The following is a 22822-nucleotide window of genomic DNA, read 5'->3' on the forward strand; positions in this document are numbered from 1 at the left end:
AAAACAGTAAGCATTCAAAACAGCTGACACAAGATTCCCTTTGTTTCATTTGTTCCATAAAATTAAGAGCATGTGTCCAGTAATACAGAAAAACGTAAAAAGCTGAATTTCAAGTGTATACAAAACCCGACTCTAGAGGTAAATAACAGAGATTAATGCAGTATTACCTTGAACAAGCAATTAAAAGGGGCTGAAAAGCAGCAACTAAACCCCAGACCATTTGCTCTTCAACCATAGAAAGCTGAAGATAATCTTATTTACTAAACATAAATCACTTGAGATCTGGCCAGATTCGTAAATGATGTTCCAAATGGAAACACTGCAAAGCCAGGAGTTGCTTACATAAGTCTTTTCTTCCAACCCTGAAAACAAACTGGACCAGTTTTTCTTGTTGCTTCTAGAAAAGCAATCATTTTAAGGCAATCAAGCAATACAACAGAAGGGCTTCCCTAAGACCTGTTCATGCTCCATTTTTCGCCCCACCCCTGCCCCCCTTCTCTGAACAGTATTAGGTTTCCTGCCACTGAGTTTGCTTCCTTCTCCTTCAGTATCTATTTTAGAAAGTCTTTAGGCTACAGAAAGCATGCTCTATTAATCAGTCTTACCTTCTCATGTATTTTTGTAGAATATTCACATTGTTCAGGAAAAAACGTCAAGATGCAGCCCTTTAATTTTTCCGTGTGTGTGTGTGTGTGTGTGTGTGTGTGTGTGTGTGTGTGTATGTGTGTACTTTTTAAAATTTTTCTCTTTAGGGCTCTGTGAGGTTTATGCAGACAGGCCTTTCACAGAGGCCACTGTGTTTCCCAGGGTTCATAGTCACGGGCAGCCAGGGAGGAATAGCTGGGCTCTACTTTTCACTTCCTTGAGTTAAAGGCACTTAGACAGACAGGCTTTGACAGCTACAGTGTGCAATAAGTCTGTGACATGTCTCTTAAAATGTGCTGTGTTAACACACCTTTACTTTTTGGTTGCCTCAACAACCAAAGGTTTGTGAGGATACTTTCTTTCCACTAAATACCACGGGAAATGCCAGTGGTCCCGATAGAGATCCACTTGGCCCCAGAAAAGCTACTCAACAGCGTGAGTAGAGCTGTTGAGACCATCAGACAAAAGACAGTGAGAGAAGTCAGGGCCCTCCACCCATGGAAAACCTCACTTAGTTTTAAAGTGCATTGTGACAGGAAGCCCTGGATTAAATCTCAAGCCATACGATTTAGTTCTTTATTCCACAGCTCTAGCTATTCCCTCATTCACAGTTAGGAAGCCAAAGGTACGAAATATCCAGTAGAGTTTACTCACATCTGCCAAAGCTCGGACCAAGCCTCATGCAGTCAGATTTTCCCCTCCTACGTGTTGCCCACACACCACACGCATCTTCTGCACCTCACAGGAACTAGTACTTTCTTTATCCCCTACCAAGGCCTCACCCCCCTGGGCACCTGAGGAAGACGTCTACAGTCTGTCCACACCACAGCACACCTGATCCTGCTGTCTCCTCCTCCAGGGCCAAGGACACTGCCCGTTCTCCAATGCCCGGCTGCTTCCTCCAAGGCCTCAGAGCTGGCCACTGCCAACACTGTGAATAGCCTGGCCACTGACTGACAACTTTTTTCCTATCCAATGAATGCAATTCAAAGTTCTGTGGCCTAAAATCAAAACACATCACAGAGCTCAAGACCCAGAGGCAGACAAACCTGTCTTGGTTCTCTGCTACTTACTACCTCTGTGACACGGGCAAAAAGCCTCAGTTATATCTCTGAGATGAGGATAGTAATAGTATTTACCTTTATTATGAAGACAGGACAAGATAATGCATGTACCCAGCAGAGTAAGCTCTCAAAAAATGTTAGCTATTTTTATTACCATTATACTCTACTCCACTATGCTATTACTACAGCAGTAACTGGCATAAGCAGGCATAAACTGGTCGGCTTCTAGCCAAATTTGGACTTTCTGTTTGGCCACCACCATGTAGTCTGTGTTTTCGTTTTACGTTAACGCCTTTGGAGAGGTGAGCATCCTCCCACCGGTCACAGTCCCCACACTCCTCCTTAGAATCTTTTTTCTTTTCTGAAGTCTAGTTGATTTACAATGTTGTGCTAATTTCTGCTGTACAGCAAAGTGACTCAGTTATACACATAAATATATTCTTTTTTTTTTTGGTACATAAATATATTCTTTTTTTTTTTTTTTATTATATCTCCAGGGCCTCAAATCCGCAGTCTTCCCTTAGCTCCAGTAAATATATTCTTAATATTCTCTTCCATTATGGTTTATCCCAGGAGATTGGATATAGTTCCCTGTGTTATACAGTAGGACCTTGTTGTTATCCATCCTAAATGTAACTCCAAACTCCCAGTCCATCCCTCTCCCTCCCCACCTCCCCCTTGGCAACCACAAGTCTGTTCTCTAAGGCTATGAGTCTGTTTCTGTTTTTGTAGATAGGTTCATTTGTGTCATATTTTAGATTCCACATATAAGTGATATCATGTGGTATTTGTCTTTCTCTTCCTGCCTTATTTCACTTAGGATGATAATCTCTAGTTGCATCCTTGTTGCTGCAAATGGCATTATTTCATTCTTTTTTTATGGCTGAGTAGTATTCCTTCGAATCTTACGTGCTCATTATACAGCTGTCTGGCCCCTAAGTTTGTGACACCCTTTCCCCTCAAGCAAAAGGTCTCAGAACTACAAGGAATTTTTTAATAGAGACATTAGAGGAATAGGACAGCCAGACATTATACTAAAAGCAATGTCTTTTTAAAAACCACAGCAAAGACACACCAATTTCCAAGAAGATTAAGACCTCTCAACCAGTCAAAAGGCACATATGTGACAGGTAGGGAGAAAAAGGAATAAACTCTACTCTGTAGTATTATAGTCAGTAACAACTTCCAAAACATGGAGAATTTGTGAGGTTCTTATAAAACACAGAATCCCACTGTTAGCTTTCCAGGTCTGGCACAAAATGGACAGAGCAAATATAATAAGGGCAGATTGGAAAACATACCCCCAAAGCCCGGCTCTTCCCTAAGTGTGAAGGCCACACTGCCCAGGCAATTTCTTGTTCCAAATGTTCCTGTCAGCTGTCAGTAGCTTTGCACATGTTAAAAAATTAAGTTGTCTGACATTTAGTATTTTTCTTTTCTTCCTAAACCCACATAAATTTTCCGTGACTGATGAAAAGATATAACTAATAATTAAGAAACACACACCTTCTTAATAGCATACATCATTTCTGGAAAAGAATACCACTATAAAAAGGACAAAAAAAACTAAACACTATAAGAATACAAAGATATTTACCTATTACAGAGATTTATTACTATCATAAAATTAAACAACCATAATTCTCTTTATTAGAAAAATCTCCATTTCCTTCTATCATTCCCAAAAGTGGGTCCACTGAAAACATTCTCTTTAAAATAAGGTCATTTGCTTTAAAATACTCTAAAATGAAATCAAGTGGGCTTTTTTCAAGGTTTACAAAAAAATTTCAAAATAACTATAAAATAAAAGGTAGCCAAGGTCAAAATTATCATTGCAATAACCAACACAATGATCTTGTATAAACCCAACTCATATTTATTCTTTTTTTTTAATGAAATGAAAATTTATTAACCAGGAAAGGTAGACATCATAACTGAAAAAAAAAAAGCTGGTTACAAATCCTATGTACAGGACAGCTTCACTTTGATAATACATGCATGCAGACACAAAGACAAAAAGATCTAGAAGCATATACTAGGTAATAACAGAGAGATATATGCATAATGAGGTAAACTCTGGGTAGTGAAAATATGTTTTCTCTTATTTTTGTTTTCCTATAGCTTCTATATGTATATATATGCTTTTGTAGCAATAACGTAGTTGTTAAAAATATCATGTTTTTAAAAAAGGCTATAGTGTTTACTTATTCATCAGACCAAAAGGTCAGCTGGATCCCTGAAAAGCTTGACAGGTAAATTCTTTTTTTTTTTTTCAGATTTTAAGGGTTTTTTTTAAACTTTTTATTTTACATTGTAGTATAGTTGATTAACAATGTTGTGATAGGATCAGGTGATCCAACTCATAGTTATTCTTTATGGAATCCGTACACCCTCTGGTGTGAGAATCCAAATAAATATATAGTCAATTACATAGAAAAAAACAGGTCATATTCCACACTGTTAACAGTGATTATTTCTAGGTAGCCAGATTATAGGTGATTTATTTTCCTTCTCTGTGGTATTATATGCGTGTTTTCCAAGTCTTCTGCTCTACAAAAAAGGTTATTACTTTCAGTATCAGATGGAAAATGTTATTTATATATTTTAATAATCCTGTACCTAACTACGATTAGAGGATCAGGGTATATTTTCTAAAAGACCCAGTTCCTGAAGGAGTCGGAAGTCAAAAGTAGCTCTGTCCAAGGTGTTCCTCATTTGCTCTGTCTTCACCTGATCTCCTGGGAGGCTTAATGATCAGCTTCTCCTGCCCAGAGTTCCTGAGCACTGAAGCTCTGGCCGCACAGCGCTGACCTCTCGGCCGCCCTGGGCATGTTCTCCAGGGCTCAATGCTTCTACCTTACACCCTGGACTCCTTGCAATGGAAACTGTTTTACATTTGTTCTAAGGACCTCAACAGAGCTTAGCACAGCTCTCTCAACACACAGCAGCCTCTGGCTATCTATTTGTTAAACATAAATGAAATAACTCGTTAACCAATTAGTTAACAGTAAAGTAAATCCAGTGCTCTGCTTCTTGGCCTTTAAAGACAGCGTGCTATTATGTGTCGTAAGGAAGACTGAGGAGCAGTCCCACTGACCCAGATCAGAACTACTGATGGGAAGGCTTTCAGGAAACACCCAAAGCACCAAGGGAAGAAGCTGTTTCTCTCTGAGTCAGCTCTGAACTTCCAAAGTAAGGAGAACAGACCTCGGGGGCTGGGGTGGGGGTGGGGGGGCACACATCTCAAGAAAGCAATGCAGTCAACTCCTACTGCTTGTATCATTCCCATGCAAGGGCATGTGAGGTTAGCTGTCGGCTCCTAATCCAGCTTTACTATTCCAAAGAGAACTAAATCAGCAAACAGTGGGAGGCAGGAGTAGCTGATCCCTGCTGGGTCATGACCTGCCGCCTTTAATGGCAGCAGTGGTTATCTCAGTTTACACAGCCTATGAAGCACTGGCAGAGTTTTCAGGGTTCTTAGACAAAGTGCTATTATTACAGTGACGCTGAGGACTGTCGAATAACAGAGGAAACATCATTACATTCTTTAGCTTCAATAGCTTTAATTATATTTACTGTGAATTCTCAAACCAGTGGGTGTACAAACTGTACAGAGAAAAATGTAAGTTGTATGTGTAAAATTAATTGTACTGGGTACTGTGATGCTACTGTTAATCCTTAGTGCTTGTGATTATTAAACTGAGCTGCTTCTGAGTCAAATTATCATCTATACAAACTGCCATTTAGAATGGCAAAGTGCGGGGGCAGGGGGAGACTGGGATTTGATCTCCCAAAGAGGCTTGGTCGCTCTGTCTGTCCCAAACCACAGTAAAGAATGATTTTTGTTTTACCTCTGGAAGCCAAGAAATGCTGTTGGAGTTAAGTGATGTCCACAAAAGTGGACAAGGAACGAAAAAAATAAACCACAAAAAGTTTTCATTTACACAAACTTAAGGGATGTATTTATAAATATTCATAACCTCTTTGAGTATAATCTTTCAGGTGGTTGTAATGCAACATTTACAGTCAAACATGTAACGCTTCCGTGATTTCAAAAATGCCCCGAGGAAGCCCCTGTGCATCTCTTAGGCTTCCTGTGTTTTACTACAACCTCTGCTTGAGATTTTTTTAAGCCTAATTTGCCTAACTTGCTGTTTTCTTCACAGGACTGTTATTGTTAGGTACACTGAGTGTTTTAAACAAACACAGCTGTAAACACAGGAAAATGAAAATTTGCCCTGGGGAGAAACGTAACAAACTTGCTAGGCTCTTTAGTTCTGCAAAAGAGCTATTTCACGGAGTCTTTGTCATAAGAAATGCCTGTATTTTGTAACAGCTTGTCCCATGTCACACAAGCAGACCCAAAGTTATTACAGAAACAAAGTTCCTGGACCAACCGGGGAAAAAAATGGCTGCCAGTCTTTCACACTAGTAACTCCAATGCTTCCTGGTGAGCCGCGAAGGTGTTACACCTGAATCAAGAGGCAGATGAATGCAACATCACAACCCTTTAAGAATCAACTCTCTTTGACTTAACCCAGTGATATTTAAAAAGCCATATTTTATCACCTCCTTCCCACAACAAAAAAACAGAAAATAACAAATTTTGATAAGGTTGTGGAGAAACTGGAACCCTGTGCACTGCTGATAGGAATGTAAAATGGTGCGGTTGCTATGGAAAACAATGCGGTAGTTCCTCAAAAAATTAAGCGGACTTCCCTGGTGGTGCAGTGGTTAAGAATCTGCCTGCCAATGCAGAGAACACGGGTTCGAGCCCTGGTCCGTGAAGATCCCACACGCCGTGGAGCAACTACACCAGTGCACCACAACTACTGAGCCTACGCTCTAGAGCCCACGAGCCACAACTGCGGAGCCCGCTCACCAAGAGCCCGTGCTCCACAACGAGAGAAGGCACCTCAATGAGAATCCCGCGCACCACAACGAAGGGTAGCTTCACCGCAGCTAGGTAGCTCACCGCAGCTAGAGAAAGCCCACGCGCAGCAACGAAGACCCAATGCAGCCAAAAATAAATAAATAAATAAATATTTTTTAAAATTAATTTTTAGAAATACCACGTGATACAGCAATTCCACTTCTAGACATATACCCAAAAGAAAGCAGAATCTCAAAGAGATATTTGTATACCCGTGTTCATAACACCATTATTCACCATAGCCAAAAGGTGAAGGCAACCCAAATGACCATTCAATAAATAAAATGTGGTACACACAATGGAATATTAGTCATACAAAGGAAATTCTGACACATGCTACCACATGAATGAGTCTTGAGACATTATGCCAAGTGAAATAAGCCCGTCACAAACAGAATAAATATTGTATGATTTCACATATATGAGGGACCTACAGTATTCAAATTCATAGAGACAGAAAGCAAAAAGTTGGTTGCCAGGGGCTGGGGAGGGAGGGAGAATAGGGTACAGAGTTTCAGTTTTGCAAGAAGACAAAAGTTCTAGAGATGGGTGGTAAGGATGATTGCACAACAATGTGAATATACTGAATGCCACTGAACTTTACACTTAAAAATGGTTTCATGGTAAATTTTATGTTATGTATTATTATAGTTTGTTAGGGCTATCATAACAATGTTTCATAGACTGGGTGTCTTAAACAACAGAAATTTATTTTCTGATAATTCCGGAAGCTAGAAGTGTGAGATCAAGGTGTGAGCAGGATTGGTTTCTTCTGAGAACTTTCTCTTTGGTTATCAATACTGTCTTCTAGCTGTGCCTCCACGTGGTCTCCGCGCTGTAACTGTCTGTGCCTTAATTTCCTCTTCTTATCAGGACACCAATCGTACTGGATTCGGGCCCATCCTAAAATGACCTCATTTTAACTTACATCATTAAAGACCCTATCTTCAAATACAGTCACATTCTGGGGTACTGGAAGTTCGGGTTTCAACATATGAATTTAGCAGCAGCGGGAAGCGATTCAGCCCGTAAGGTATATATTTTACCACACTTTTAAAATAATAATACAATAAAATAAATGAGAGCAGGCAAAGGGAAAAGAACAATCTGAGGGAGGGCCCTGAGGAAGGAAAAGGATGTGATTAGAGGAAATGAAAGAAGGCCCGTGAGGCTGCAGCAAAGGGGGCAGTGATCGCTAGGATTACAAACAGAAGGTAAATGAAAACACAATCCTTGAAAATTCATTCTGAAATTTACAAAAACTCAAAAAAAGTAAGCCTTGTTAAAAGAATAGTCACAACAAAGAATAAGCAACTTATGTAAAAGAGGTATTGGGCTTCCCTGGTGGCACAGCGGTTGAGAGTCCGCCTGCCAATGCAGGGGACACGGGTTCGTGCCCCGGTCTGGGAAGATCCCACATACCGCAGAGTGGCTGGGCCCGTGAGCCATGGCCGCTGAGCCTGAGCGTCCAGAGCCTGTGCTCCGCAACGGGAGAGGCCACAACAGTGAGAGGCCCGCGTACCGCAAAAATAAATAAATAAATAAAAGATGTATTGCTATTTACCTCTGAAAGACTTCTCTGCACTGAAAAATATACACTACTTCAGTGTCATCTTTGCACTTCGTTAAAGCCCTAAATGTTCCAAAAAGTTTTTTTTTCAGCCTTGGGTTTTTTAAATGATATTATTGTAGTGAAATATACATAACATAAAATTTTAACCATTTCTACAGTTTTTATTTATAGAAATATCACCACTTAAAAGAAAATGTCCCTTAAGTCAGGATACATTGTTAAATGGAGAAGAGAATGGCTAGTAATTAATGCTCTCTTTTTATAAAGCCAACTTACTTTTCCATTAAATTTCAGAAATGTGTAAACCGGGGAGTCAAGAAAAATACCTTTAGAGATTTGGGTTAAAAATACATTAGCGATCTGGGTCAGCATCCACCTCCCAACTCCTCTATTCCCCAAGTGCTGGCCACCCTGTGGCCTGACACCATTGAAGCACTTGGATCTCGTAGCATCAAGCATCATGAGCACACTGTACTCCAACTTAAATAGTACACACGCCAAAGAAAACATTCTGAGCTACTGAAGGTCAAGGACATATTTTCAACCAGAATTGTTTCCCAATAGAGGGAGACTAAGAGGAGGGGTGGAAAAAAGACTCCAAACATTTTTAAGTGCCAAAACTTACTTTCCAATTTGTCAAAGATCAACCACAAATAAATAGAGAAAAAGAGAGAATGTTATAATCACGGCTGCAGGAAAACTGACTGCTGGACATGAATACTGCCTTTTCCTCCTGATGCAATGGATCCCGCCCACAAAAAAATAAATTCCATCACATATTATAGATACACATACACACACACTCTTATATATTCAGGATATACAAGGAACACCCACCAGTCAATAAGAGAAAACGGGGAAAACATGGCAAACTTTCATAGAAGAGAAAGCATGAAAGGTTAATAGCCATATGCTAATATATCTTTAACCTCATTAATAATCAGGAAAATGAAAACTAAAATCGCAGTAAGGTAAATTATACTAAACATAAATTACATCTCAATTTTAAAAACACACAGTAAGATACGATTGCACACCCACCAAATAGGCAAAAATATTTGAAATGTGATCACACTAAGGTCATCAAGCCAAGGGCAACTGCACACACCAGTGTAGTCTATCCTGGTACAGCCACTCTGGCAGACTTGTCATCACCTAGTAAAATTAAATATGCATGTACTCTATGACCCAGCTATTCCATTCCTAGGTGTATACATTTAGAGAAACTCTAGCATATAGACAACAGGAACTATGTTCATACCAGTCTTCCTCACGATTGTGAAAAGTTACACAAACAACACAAGTGCCCATCAGCAGCAGAAAAGATAATTAAATGTGGCATATTCTTACAATGCAATGCTATACAGCAGTAAAGTAAATAAAATATAGCTTCATGAATAAACATGGATGAATCTGAAAAACAATCGAATAAAACAGCAAGGTACAGAAGAATACAAGTTATATTCTATTTATTCAAAGAGCCAAAGCAGCTAAAATTAAACAGTTTATTGTTTGGAGAGAAACATACATAAGACAAGGGAATGACTTTGAAAATGAAGGATGATGGTAACCACAGGAGGCAGAGAGCGTGAAGAAGATACAATCAACGAAGGGTACCCAGGGTTTTCTAAGGTACCGAAAACGTGACATGCCACTTCTTAAGCTATGTAGTAGGTGCCAGTGTTCATTTTATCACTTTTCTTTAAATTATACATATATTCTAGTATATGTATGTGTATGATGTGTCTCTCATTTTAAAAAGTAAAATAAAAGCCAAATGCTATTTTTTAAAAGAACAACTTTGAGGTTTCAGTTTCAAGATGGTTGATAGCCTGGTTCTCCCACCTGAATCCCTAATGAAGTGAAAGCACCAAAAAATAAAATAGAAGAATTCTGTAAGATTAAAAAGAGTTTACTGGACACGGACCTAGAGAACAAACGTATGGACACCAAGAGGGGAAAGGGGGGGGGGGGGGGGGGATGAACTGGGAGATTGGGATTGACTTATACACACTAATATGTATAAAATAAATAACTAATGAGAACCCGCTGTATAGCACAGGGAACTCTACTCAATGCTCCTTAATAGCCTATATGGGAAAAGAATCTAAAAAGAGGGTGGATATATGTATATGTGTAACTGATACTTTGCTGTACACCTGAAACTAACCCAAGATTGTAAATCAACTCTACTCCAATAAACATTAAAAAAAAAAAAAAGAAAAGAAAAGAAAAGAGAATGAATTTGCCTGAAGAGAATTTTAAATGCACAAGAGATTGCAACAAAATTCTGGAAAACGAAACAAGAGATGGGAATGTAGTGACAGATGAAACAGTGAGGGGAGAGCTGCCACCCATGGGCCACCAAGGAGACAATCTGCTCAAGAGAAGCCCAGGGAGGCTCCAGGTTCAGAGTCAACAGGTATCACAGAGCGGGGAGGATGACACAGGGCAGCAAACAGGGGGATAAAGTGATGACGGTTAGCACGCCCCCCCCGCCGCCTCCCCACCCTCTAACAGAGCCTTCAGGCAGCATGGCCAAGTATAATGACAAACATCTGGGGGTTCATCTCTAAAGGAACAGAACCAATCGTGGCAGCAGGGCATGAGAGATGGCTTGTGGAGGTTTCCGATGTGACTCTTGGTTCCTCAGAGTAAATCCTCCTCATCAGGGCATTTTCGGGGTGAAGCAAAGCTGGTCAGTGGATTCAAGGTAGTAAACTCTCCCCAGTCCTTCATCCTTAATTATGAAGAGGCAACCAGGCCTACAAGGAAAATCAGTAACCTTAGGGGTAAAAAACTGACACTGAGGGCTTCCCTGGTGGCTCAGTGGTTGAGAGTCTGCCTGCCGATGCAGGGGACATGGGTTCGCGCCCCAGTCCGGGAGGATCCCACATGCCGCGGAGCGGCTGGGCCTGTGAGCCATAGCCACTGGGCCTGCGTGTCTGGGGCCTGTGCTCCGCAATGGGAGAGGCCAGGCCCGCGTACTGCAAGAAAAAAAAAATTGTCTCTTTTGAGACTCTGACTTTGGAAAAATATACGCTCTAACATGGGCCTAAAACCAAAATCTCACGTCAATGCTGGCAGGTATCAATATGTTGGCCCACGCAAAACAGAAGGAAATAGGTGCAAGAAAGGGAGAACGAGAGAAGAGGCTATGTGATCACGACTCCTGACTTTTTAGCCTGTTCCACAGTCCTTAATGGGTCCACTGGTGTCATCAAGATGGGCTGTTAAGTCCTACATCTTTAAGGTTTTTTTAATTTTGTTTAAGTTAATTCGAGAGGGCCTCTGTTCTTTCCAACCAATAAACTCCGACTAAAACAGCAGGCATCTGCTGTCTGGAGCTGCACAGTAACCAGGAGACACCACCCTGTCTGCTGTACCGCGGGGACACCCCGCCTCTCCCTGTACCGATCGGCTCTCAGAACACAACATGGGCTCCCACGGCCTGTCATCCTGTCAGCATTACGCACAAATGGGGGCCAGGCGGGACTGCTGAACATCATTACAGTTACATGTGATCAAATACGCCTGATAATTAAAATGTCAGAATCCAGAAGTAAACATACAGTGTATTCAATGAAAACTGGAAACTGTGGAACAATTGGAGAAGGAGGAGAATGTTAACTTGACTTACAATATGGAACAAGAGAACAAATCGTGCAAGATTTGGAAGAAAAAGAACAAATTAATGTCTTTTGTATGCCCACTGAGTTTTTCAATCAGCCTGAAAAATTAGAAAGCCAAGCAAAAATTCTCTTTCAATGACATGAATAAAGCTGATTTACTGAGGGCACAAAATGCCATTGTCTAGACTAATCTGAGCTGAACAAGAAAAAAAATAATCTTTGAAGTTCAAGCAATAGAAGGAAACTCTTTTGCATATTTGGAAGGTAACTTTCATGCATTCCCTGGCTGAATAACCAGAGTCAAACCACAGCATGAGAATCTTAAGCCAATGTCTGAGACCTTGAAAAATGGATACAGATGGTCCCCCGACTTACAATAGTTAGACTTACGATGGTATAGGAGCCATACGCATTCAGTAGAAACTGTATGTGGAATTTTGAATTTTGATCTTGTCCCATGCTAGTGCTAGGCCGTACATACTCTCTCATAGTGATGCTGGGCAGCTCCCAGTGAGGCACACGATCAAAAGGATAAACAACCAATACACTTACTACCATTCACTCCCATACAATCATTCTGTTTTTCATTATCAGTACAGCATTCAATACCTTACATGAGATAGTCAACACTTTATTATAAAATAGTGTTTTGTGTTAGATGATTTTTCCCAACTGTAGGATAATATGAGTGTTCTGAACACATTTAAGGAAGGCTGGGCTAAGCTATGATGTTCAGCAGGTGAGGTGTATTAAACGTGTTTTCAACTTACAATATTTTGAACTTACTGTATTGAACAATACAATGGGTTTATAGGGATGTAACTCCATCGTAAGTCGAGGAAGATCTGTACTGCACAATTGAGCAGGGAAGAAAATGGCCACCAGGTGAAGGGTCAAGGGATGGAGTATGTATGACTACCAGCCAGACTTGTCTTTCCTAGTTTCTGATTTCACAAACCAGTAAAATTACATACACATACACACACACACACAAGCAGAGCCAATTCAACTGCCAATTTTCTATATTTCCAAATAAAGATAATTCACTTGAGCCCATTGCTATTACTAGAAGTAATTACATCATTAAATTTTTTAAAAAGATATTTTAATGCCAAAAAAGTAGCATTTTCTAAAGCCCTTGAAAACAGCACAGGCTAGAAAATACACTTAAACTAAGTCAATTTTATTCCAGCTTAGCAGGTGTTGCTTTAGCTGTGATTTGTGATTCATTCCCTAACCCCCAACTCCATTATTCCATTAGTCCCTTTCCTCAAAAGCAATAAATAGGCAAATGGAACATTTAAGAATTGGGCTTCCCTGGTGGCACAGTGGTTGAGAGTCCACCTGCTGATGCAGGGGACACGGGTTCGTGCCCCAACCCGGGAGGATCCCACATGCCGCGGAGCGGCTGGGCCCATGAGCCATGGCCGCTGAGCCTGCGCGTCCGGAGCCTGTGCTCCACGACGGGAGAGGCCACAACAGTGAGAGGCCCACGTAAAGCAAAAAAAAAAAAAAAAAGAATAATGCAACCTTTAGGAGCCCCAAACATGATACAGATGGCTTCACATATGTAAGGGCTGAAAAGCGTCCCTTGTTGATTAAAGGAAGACAGATTTGGATAGATAAAGAAAGAGGAAAACCAAGCGCGTGATGAACACAGTATGGTATGAACAGAGGGACATTAAAGCAGGAACGGGAATGCTTTAGGGGATGCTAAGGAAGAGGCTCAGCTGAGGGGAGAACGGACAAGGGGCACCTGTGTGATCTAGAACTGGAAAGTTCTTGGGGAGCTCACTGGACTGCAGGCTGCAGACCCGGGACTTTGTTTAGAAGCAACAAGGAATCTCCAATGGAACTAGATGACAAAGGAAGCATATGGGCAACATTAACCCAACAGAAGCTATGATTTTAGCAGTAAGTTTTGGTAACTTTAGTAATTTCCTGGGCAGTTAAGCAGTTACCTCTAGTTCTGGCTCAAAAGGTTCCATTTGAGAAGATTCAGGCCCACCTATCTTGTGTGAAAATGCACTGTCACTGTTTCTGCACCTAGACCCTTGCGGGCAGTGACTGCCTTAATACCCCTGAAAATCATGTAATTTGCTCTGTCTTGGGTACGGCTGCCAACTCCTCTAGGAATTTGCTCTTGGTAATATGAAAGTATTCATTGGTGGAAATAAGAAAATCATGAAAGAGTGCTGTTTCAGAAGTGATCAATTAATAGAAATGTCCACTAGGCAACTGAAGATTCATTCATTTATCCGACAATATTTATTGAGCCCATATCTGGCTACCTACTGTGTGCCTTGAACAAAAAAAGATAAAGATCCCTGCCCCTAGGGCTTCCCTGGTGGCGCAGTGGTTGAGAGTCCGCCTACCAATGCAGGGGACACAGGTTCGTGCCCCGGTCCAGGAAGATACCACATGCCGCCGAGCAGCTGGGCCCGTGAGCCATGGCCACTGAGCCTGCATGTCCAGAGCCTGTGCTCCACAATGGGAGAGGCCACAACAGTGAGAGGGCCATGTACCGCAAAAAAAAAAAAAAAAAAGATCCCTGCGCTTGTGAAGCTTACATTCAAGTAGGGATACAATACAAACAAGAAACAATAAATACAGTATTTACAAGTATGTAAAAAGTGCTTTGGAAAAAAAGATGTAAGATAAAAAGAAAAATCTAAAAAAGAAAAAAACTCAAATACTAATTGAAGCTAAGAGAAAAGATGAGTTCCCCAGGGAGTAGACTACCTGATTAATGCCCTTTCCACTTCTAAAACTCTACCACTTCAAATCAAGGAATTTGACACATATAATCTCAACCTTCTTGTTTAAGCAGAAGGTACTATCAAAGCATCACATTATTGTTGTGACTTAAAGAAATAACAGAGACCCATCACCAGGGAACTGTCCTCTTATAGATGAGAAAATGGAGGACCACAGAATTTAAGTAAGATCACCTTAGAGCACAAGAGAACTAGGGGCAGATGGGAGTTCCAGAACTCTCTAGCTTCTTGTAACTTTTAAGAGCAGAAGCCCTTTCAGTCACTTCAAAAGTACTTCAAACCCTCTTGGAGGCAATGAAAAATATTTTTATTACATAAATAGTTTAGCCATATAATGGCAATAATAAAAATAGCAAACACTTAACAGAGAACTTACTTGTGCCAGACACTCTTCTAAATCCTTGTCATGAGTAAGAAACTCACTTAATCCTCACAACAACCCTGTGAGGCAGTAAGACCAGAGTGAGTGGTTTTAATGCCACGCCACCCCTTCAATTATTTATGCATACCTTCACAGAGCATAATCCTTACCACTAATTAGGAAACTGAGGTCTAGATTTTTCATCTGGACTTGGCAGAATTAGATATTTGTATATCAAAAATGCAACCATTTAAGCTTCATTTGAAGTAAACATGTTTTAGAAGTAAAGGAAATTTGAAACTATATAATCAGTATTATGCTAAAAAATATGGTATTTCAGTAATTCAATAAAGGGTCCTCAAAGGAATGTCTTCAACTAAATAGTCTTCAGAGAAAGACACTATTTCAAGACCCTAAGTAAAGTTTTTAAATAATGAAATTCTAGTAAGGCAGATCTTTTTTTATGTTTCACTTGAACAAACCTTATGCTTTGATTTTCACAGAAGGGAAAGGGAGAGAGAAATACAAAGAAAAAAAGTTCTTTCCCCTAGTATTTGTCTAAGCATTTAAAATTTTAGATTAGATTTTAGAAAAATCAGAATCATGAGGCTTACCAGTAACATACGATAACATAATAAAATACAACAACTTTCTAAAAAACAAAGTTTCCCTTTCTCAACACACCAAATATAGATTGTGTAAATTCAATTATAAAATAAAATGTTACTATGAATCTAAAGTTGATGATCTTTTTGCCTTCAGTTCACTAGGTTCATTTTCCTTTCAATGGACTTTCCTATTAAAGAGTTTTGACTATATGTCACATACAATTACAATTCACTCCATGGATCTGTCCACATTCTTTAGTGGTTCTGGAATTTCATCATACAGAATAACAGCTGAATACATGGATCATTGGCTACAGCTCACAACCATTTTAGAGATGACGTAATCTGCATTACACAGTAGGTATGTCTACACTGTTTGTATGCATGGATCTCAAAGCAACTTCTAAACCTTCACTGGTAAAACTGTCCCTCTCCTAACAAACTCCTTGTCTTTTTTCTGTGAGAGAAGAGAATTAATCTTCCTTACTGGAGCAAGGTTGGAGAGGCCAGGCTCCCAACTTTCATGCAAGTGTATATTCAGATACGACACAAAGGGGAAAACAGCATATGTTGGCTCCTATATTCAACATCCCGCTTCATTGTGCCATATTTTTAAACATAGAATCCCTCTGACCCTCAGCATATTTCAAAACCTCCACTGGCATACTACATATTTCTTTCTCCTTATCCTTACCACCACGGAGGGCCCAACATGAAGCTATTTTTGAATGGCCTAGTCACAGCTATTATCTGAGTGCCAAATGGGTGCAAGACACTGTGACGGCACTGTAAAGAATATAAACAAAAGTAGTAGAATCCTTGCCTTCAAACAGCTTTTAAAACTAGTAGGATTAGATAACCGTACCAGTCACTGTGGCCACAAGGTAGAATGAGAGCCAGAATTGAGGTGTTGTAGACGTTTAAGCGGGAGGAGGGACTCTGAGCTTTGCTGCAGCCAACATGTAGAGGGAAACATGATCTGTTATAAGATTCAGTGTCCCTGGGGTAAAAATAAACCGGTTGCTCAGAGAAAGAACAACTATTTTTGCTACTGAGATCAGAAAGCAATTCAACTGATGGTTTCTAAGAGAAGGTTCTGTTAAATGTAATAAAAATCCTAAGGATATTTTTTTTACAATAAACAAGGGTAAGTTTGAAGAGGGCTGAGAAGCTCTAATAAAAACCAAGAAATCTAACAATGACAAGAGGCAGAAGAGCAGGCCTCAGCTCTACCATGACTGCAAACTCCACACGTGCAGAAGATCGCGAAGCATGACTGACATTGAGAATAACTGCATTTCTCTGGGTGGAATGAGATAAAATCCACTGTGTTATTTAACTGAATTCATTTATCCTTATACAAACAGAATCACAAAGACATTTTGATGTCAACATTTGACATTTCATGTAAATAGAAAGTAGGTCATCAGTTGAAACAGACAAAAGTGACATATCTAAGAATTACTTTTTTTTTTTTTTTTTGCAGTATGCGGGCCTCTCACTGTTGTGGCCTCTCCCATTGCGGAGCACAGGCTCCGGACGCGCAGGCTCAGCGGCCATGGCTCACGGACCCAACCGCTCCGCAGCATGTGGGATCCTCCCGGACCGGGACACGAACCCGTGTCTCCTGCATCGGCAGGCGGACTCTCAACCACTGCGCCACCAGGGAAGCCCAGAATTACTATTTTTAAAACAAAGTTCCTAAAAATATCTCATCTAATATGCACTTGATTCTACAAATTTTTTTGTACCACTTAAATTTATATCAGCAGGCTTCCCTGGGGGTGCACTGGTTAAGAATCCGCCTGCCAATGCAGGGGACATGGGTTCAAGCCCTGGGCCGGGAAGATCCCACATGCTTCAGAGCAGCACAGCCCATGCGCCACAACTACTGAGCCCGTGTGCCACAACTACTGAAGCCTGCGCGCCTAGAGCGCGTGCTCTGCAACAAGAGAAGCCACCGCAATGAGAAGCCTACACACCGCGATGAAGAGTAGCCCCCGCTCACCGCAACTAGAGAAAGCCCGCGTGAGGTAACAAAGATCCAATGCAGCCAAAAATAAATAAATAAAATTTTTAAAAATTTATACCAGCATAGGTTCACAGTTTTCCCACTTTATAAGAATTGACAGGATCGTTTGAGGGAAGGATGACACTTTGTCAAGTTTAAAATTGGGGTAGAATTTCTGCTGGAGGCTACACAGGGCAAATAAGATAATCACAGATATCCCCTTAATTATTTGGCGATCTTAATTTAAAAGACTTTTGTTATAAAGGAATCTAGTTCTTCATCCAATCACTGAAAGCAAAAGTTTCCTCCTAAAAAAGAAATTTCTTTAGACGACAGAATCTAAGAATGATTGGTGGAAAGAGGTCAATTCTTTTTCCCTAACCAGTGACCTGCTCATCGCTCAACAGTGAACACTACACAGTCTTCTGAGGCAGGGTTTGCATACATTGATTGGAAATAAAAGCATTACTGGATCATATCAGCTCAGATTCCAGTGATTAGTCCCAGGCCATTAATGACATCAACTCCAGGTTTCCAAATGGACCAACTATTAAAATTTATGAATGACCGACAAAAAAATTCCAATTCTTTTGCAAAGATTCATACACCTGGAAATGAATAACTCATCAAGAGGCAGAGTGGACGGGGTCAGTGTACAAATATTTACTCATGAACTTGGCTCCTACATTGCATCATTTTTCATTTAGTTTTACAGTCTGTGATTATATGTACCATTTGCCTAAAAACTCATAGTTCATAGAAAACAAAGAACATAAATTTTAAATGTGATGAGTCCTATTTATGTACTGATCTGTAACATCCTAAGTATTCAATATATCTCATTCATATAGTGAACACCATGGTGGCATTATTTATTTAGCCCTCATCTCATTCTACAAGGAATCTGAGATAGCTTATGAGAAATGCATGTATTAAGGAAGGAAATTAATAATCATGACCAAGGAGTGCTCACTTGGGCTACACACACACTAAAACTGGAATGATAGAGAGAAGATTAGCCTGGCCCCTGCACAGGGATGCCATGCAAATTCATGAACCACTGCATATTTTTAAAAAATCATGACCAAGGAAAAAAATCATAAATTAGAGAAGAAAGTGAAGACTGTGGCTGGTATAAGAGATATCGGAATAGAACTCAAATTTGGAGACCTATTTGAGTCCTACACAGTTACTACAGTTAAGCCGAGAATTCGAGTCTGTGCTTCCTAACAGCCAAGGTGAAAATGTCAATGTGATTAGTTATATGATTTTCTATGAGGAACAAACATCTACACTCCTTCAGGGAAGCAAAGCTGTTTCTTATCACTTACTGTGAAAGAGCTGCTCTAGGAGACTCTGAAAGATGTGATGGAAAAATTTCCCAATAGCATTTCAATGGCAAATAAGGTCACAAAGCTGGTTTTTTTATGTTGTCCCAGATTAAAACTGAATTCTCCAATGGAGTCAAGATAATATGGCCAAGGCGCCCAATTTTGCAAGCAACATGGTGGACTGAGCTGAGAATAAAGAGCTGGAAGTCCAACAGTGTAGTTTAAGAGATTATTAGCACTAAAGTGCAAGAACAAAAATTAAAATAAACAGCCAAAATTATGATGCTTCTAAGTTTCCATCCTTACCGCCTTTCTCTCTTTGAACGAGTAAGTCCCTGACCAGTGTCATCTATTCCACAACTGAAACCACTTAATTATCTCCCCAATCTACATCTTCTAACCCAGAGCTAAAGTCTCCTTTTCATGTACGTATCTGACACTTTCACCTCAAGGTCCTACCAGCACCATTAACTCCACAAGTCCCAAACTAATCTAAGTTATCTGTCCTCTCAAACACATTTTTCCTTCTGCCGTCCTCAGTTTGTCATAGAAATCCTATCCTCTCGGTCACCTGGGCTAACATCCTTGGAATCATTTTTTTTCCTTCCTCTCCATAACTGCCCCCTTCTGATCAACAGTCTGCCTTACTATTCTCCCTGTACGACTGACCCACGTTCTCTACTCCAGCCCCAGGGCCACCTTCCTGGATCAGATCCCCAGTACCTCAGGGCCAACACAATAGCCTCCTGAATTACTGTATTCTCTCTCCCCACTCCAATTTCTCATAAACACTACTGCAAGAATAATATTTCTAAGGTTGTGACTATGTCAGTCTACTAAAAAAAAACCTGTAGCAGGTTCCCTCTGCTTACCTGAAGCAAACCAGTCTACCTAAGCCCCCAGTGGCTTTCTCTCTTACACGCCCTATGCTCCAGCCAGTCCATAAACTCGTAAGTCTAGCCACTCCCAAAGTAAGCTCGATCTTTCCTCTTGTTCACAGTAGTATGGCCCTGAGATGCCCTCCCCTTCACCTCTACATATTTAAAGACCAAGTTTAAATGCCACCTCATTCAGGAAGCCTTCCATAATTCTCTCTGTAAGAAGTACCACTTCCTCTTGCCGCCTCCCCCCTACACTTGTCTAGGGCTGTAATCCCAGAGGAATGACCATATCCTACCCTCAGCCTCTTGCTGTCTAGCCTATGCTTGAGACCGCTCCACAATCGCCATCCTAAACACACACTCGGTCCTGGCAGCACACGGCTCACCGTCACCCCTCAGGTTCCCTCCACAGCACTTTGTTCATACGTGAATCACTGCACACGTTGATTCTACTGTAGTTCGCTGTTTACACGTCTACCTCCTCCAGGGCAAGGATCAAATCTTACTTATCTCTGCAATCTAACGTAGTCAGCTCTCCGCACACCATCCGAGCTTAATTCCCTGCAGAACGGGTCTTTTCTTGCTTATTTCTTGTGTCTCTCCCACGAGAATGTCCACTCAGTGAGAACAGACTTTGCTTGCTTTGATCTCCACTATTTTCCCAGCATCTAAAACAGTGCCTGACACATACTCGGTGATCAAAAGCGTAGGATGAATTGATAAACTGAGGCATGATTCTCACTGTCTAGCCCAGTCCTGGCACACCATAGTGCCAAAAAAATAAGAAGTTTGCTGAATGAATCCTGTCTTGTGTAAAAGTTATTTTTATACACATTTTACAAGCTCTAACAGTTAGTGATCTTGATATCCTACTCTGGTACCTAGCGTAGTGCTCTATACATAGGAGGTCCTTGATTGATTTCTATTAAATTGAACAGGTAGTTCAATAAATTAATACCTTACTCGAGCTTTTATCTTCTAAATCTGAATGTGCCTCATCTCGTCAATAAAGAGGAATCTGTATTATTTCTTATGACACAGGATGCCTCCCTCCCGGGGGGAAGGCAGCACTGCAGAGTGAAGATTACCAGCGGTGCTGTCAGAGAGGTCTGGGTTCAGGTCCCAGCTCCGGCACTGCTCAGGTGTGTGACTTTGAGCACACTATTTAACCTCCCTTCAGCTTCCTCCTTAGAAGAAGATTAGGAGGACCTCCCAGGCAGAGCAGTCTATTTACTTCACAGCTAAATGAACAGCCAGTCCTAAATCCTTTATTACCCCTTCTTTACCAGCCTTAAATCGTTCTAACTCATGTTAGACTATTTTAATATATGTTGCCTGAACTTGAGTGGGTCATTATTTAAAATAGCAGTGGATTATGTTTACAAGGCATTAATTCTCCATTAACTTTTCATGACCTTACAGCCCTTCAGCACTCATCCTGAAAGCACAGGTGACCTGAGCACATGACTGCCATCATTCCTAAGACTTTCTGGAGTCACAGCAACATAGTGGCCCAAGGTGGCACTACCTCACACAGAAGGGCAATTCTCTTTCCCACACAGGTAACAGCACAACGATCTGATAAGTGATGGGTACAAGAACTAGACCCATCAAATACATTACACAGTGACATGACCCTGGCTTATGATGGGACGAGTTATTTTTAAAAATAATAATAAAGGGCTTAATGCTAATGTAAGTGCATCTCGATCAAAATGCATTCAAATCCCTCTGGAGGACAATTCCGTCGGGACGTAGGGAGTGCTTAGCCAGGACTCACAAAGACGAATGTCACTCATCGGGTATGAGGTTATGACTCAGTCACAGGCAGGATTCACTGAGATTCACGCAGATGGGCGGAGAACACAGTGGGTCTTCTGCACAAACATTAAGCGGTCTTTTTCTAAGAGCCTTATTTAATAAAAAGCAGTGACCTACCAAGGAAGATAATAGCATAGAACCAACCTTTAAAAGACAGAATTCAAAAGATCATTCTCTCACAAATCTTGATATTACTGCCTGGCACAGAAAATATTTGCATAAGGAGGCACAAAAATATTTTTTGCATTAGTAAATACTGTCAGCATGGAAGCAATATGAAAATGTAAGACTTTACTGTCAAGTAGTAAACCAAACAAAAAGCAACTGAAAGCCAAATCTCTGTTGCTCATGTGAAAAGAACACTTGAGAATAAAAGGTCAATAGAACTTTTGTTGGCCCCATAGCTAAGGCTGGCCACCTTGTGAGCTGACAGAGCTGTCCACTATTCTGAGAGCGCCTACACCATGTTGAGTGTCTGAATGCATTTTCTCAAAAGTCAACAAGCGAAAAGCACAGTGCTAATGGTGACCTGAATGAAGCTGTGACAAATGTCCTGCTTGAAGATAATCTTCAATAGCGGCAGTTATTGGTTCAGTACCACCAAAAGCGTTCCCAGAGTTTAAAAGGCACAGGTGTAGCTGTGCTATTTTATTTTATTTTAAAAATTTATTTATTTATTTTTGGCTGCATTGGGTCTTCATTGCGGCACGCAGGCTTTCTCTAGTTGTGGTGAGCAGGGGCTACTCTTCGTTATGGTGCGCAGGCTTCTCCTTGTGGTGGCTTCTCTTGTTGCGGAGCACAGGCTCTAGGCGCGCGGGCTCCAGTAGTTGTGGCACGCGGGCTTCAACAGTTGTGGCTCACAGGCTCTAGAGCACAGGCTCAGTAGCTGTGGTGAACGGGCTTAGTTGTTCCATGGCATGTGGGATCTTCCCGGCCCAGGGCTCGAACCCGTGTCCCCTGCATTGGTAGGCAGATTCTTAACCACTGCGCCACCAGGGAAGCCCAGATGTGTTATTTTAAATTCAGTTACTCCCACTTAAAATCCATGATTTAAGGTGTTGGAGAGAGGGAGTAGGCAAAGCAACTTCCTTCCAAAATCAGGAGATAAAGGGGCAATACCTACCACAAAAGAGGTTAAGTGACAGTGGCTAAAAAAAAAAAAAAAAAAAAAAAAAAAAAAAAAAA

At 40.8% G+C, this 22822-nt stretch overlaps 1 protein-coding gene and 1 non-coding gene across 3 annotated transcripts in view; one reads left to right on the forward strand and one right to left on the reverse strand.

Annotated features, from left to right (window-relative positions):
• The window catches only part of FHIP1A (FHF complex subunit HOOK interacting protein 1A), a 263508-nt gene that overhangs the window by 221868 nt on the left and 18818 nt on the right, over positions 1–22822 (reverse strand). The window lies entirely within an intron of this gene.
• Positions 18570–18676, forward strand: LOC112412387 (U6 spliceosomal RNA). Its single transcript, XR_003005791.1, has one exon. It is a non-coding gene; the product is annotated as a U6 spliceosomal RNA (small nuclear RNA).

This window comes from Neophocaena asiaeorientalis, unplaced genomic scaffold (assembly GCF_003031525.2).
Source record: "Neophocaena asiaeorientalis asiaeorientalis breed wild unplaced genomic scaffold, Neophocaena_asiaeorientalis_V1.1 scaffold594, whole genome shotgun sequence".
Classification (NCBI taxonomy): Eukaryota; Metazoa; Chordata; class Mammalia; order Artiodactyla; family Phocoenidae; genus Neophocaena; species Neophocaena asiaeorientalis.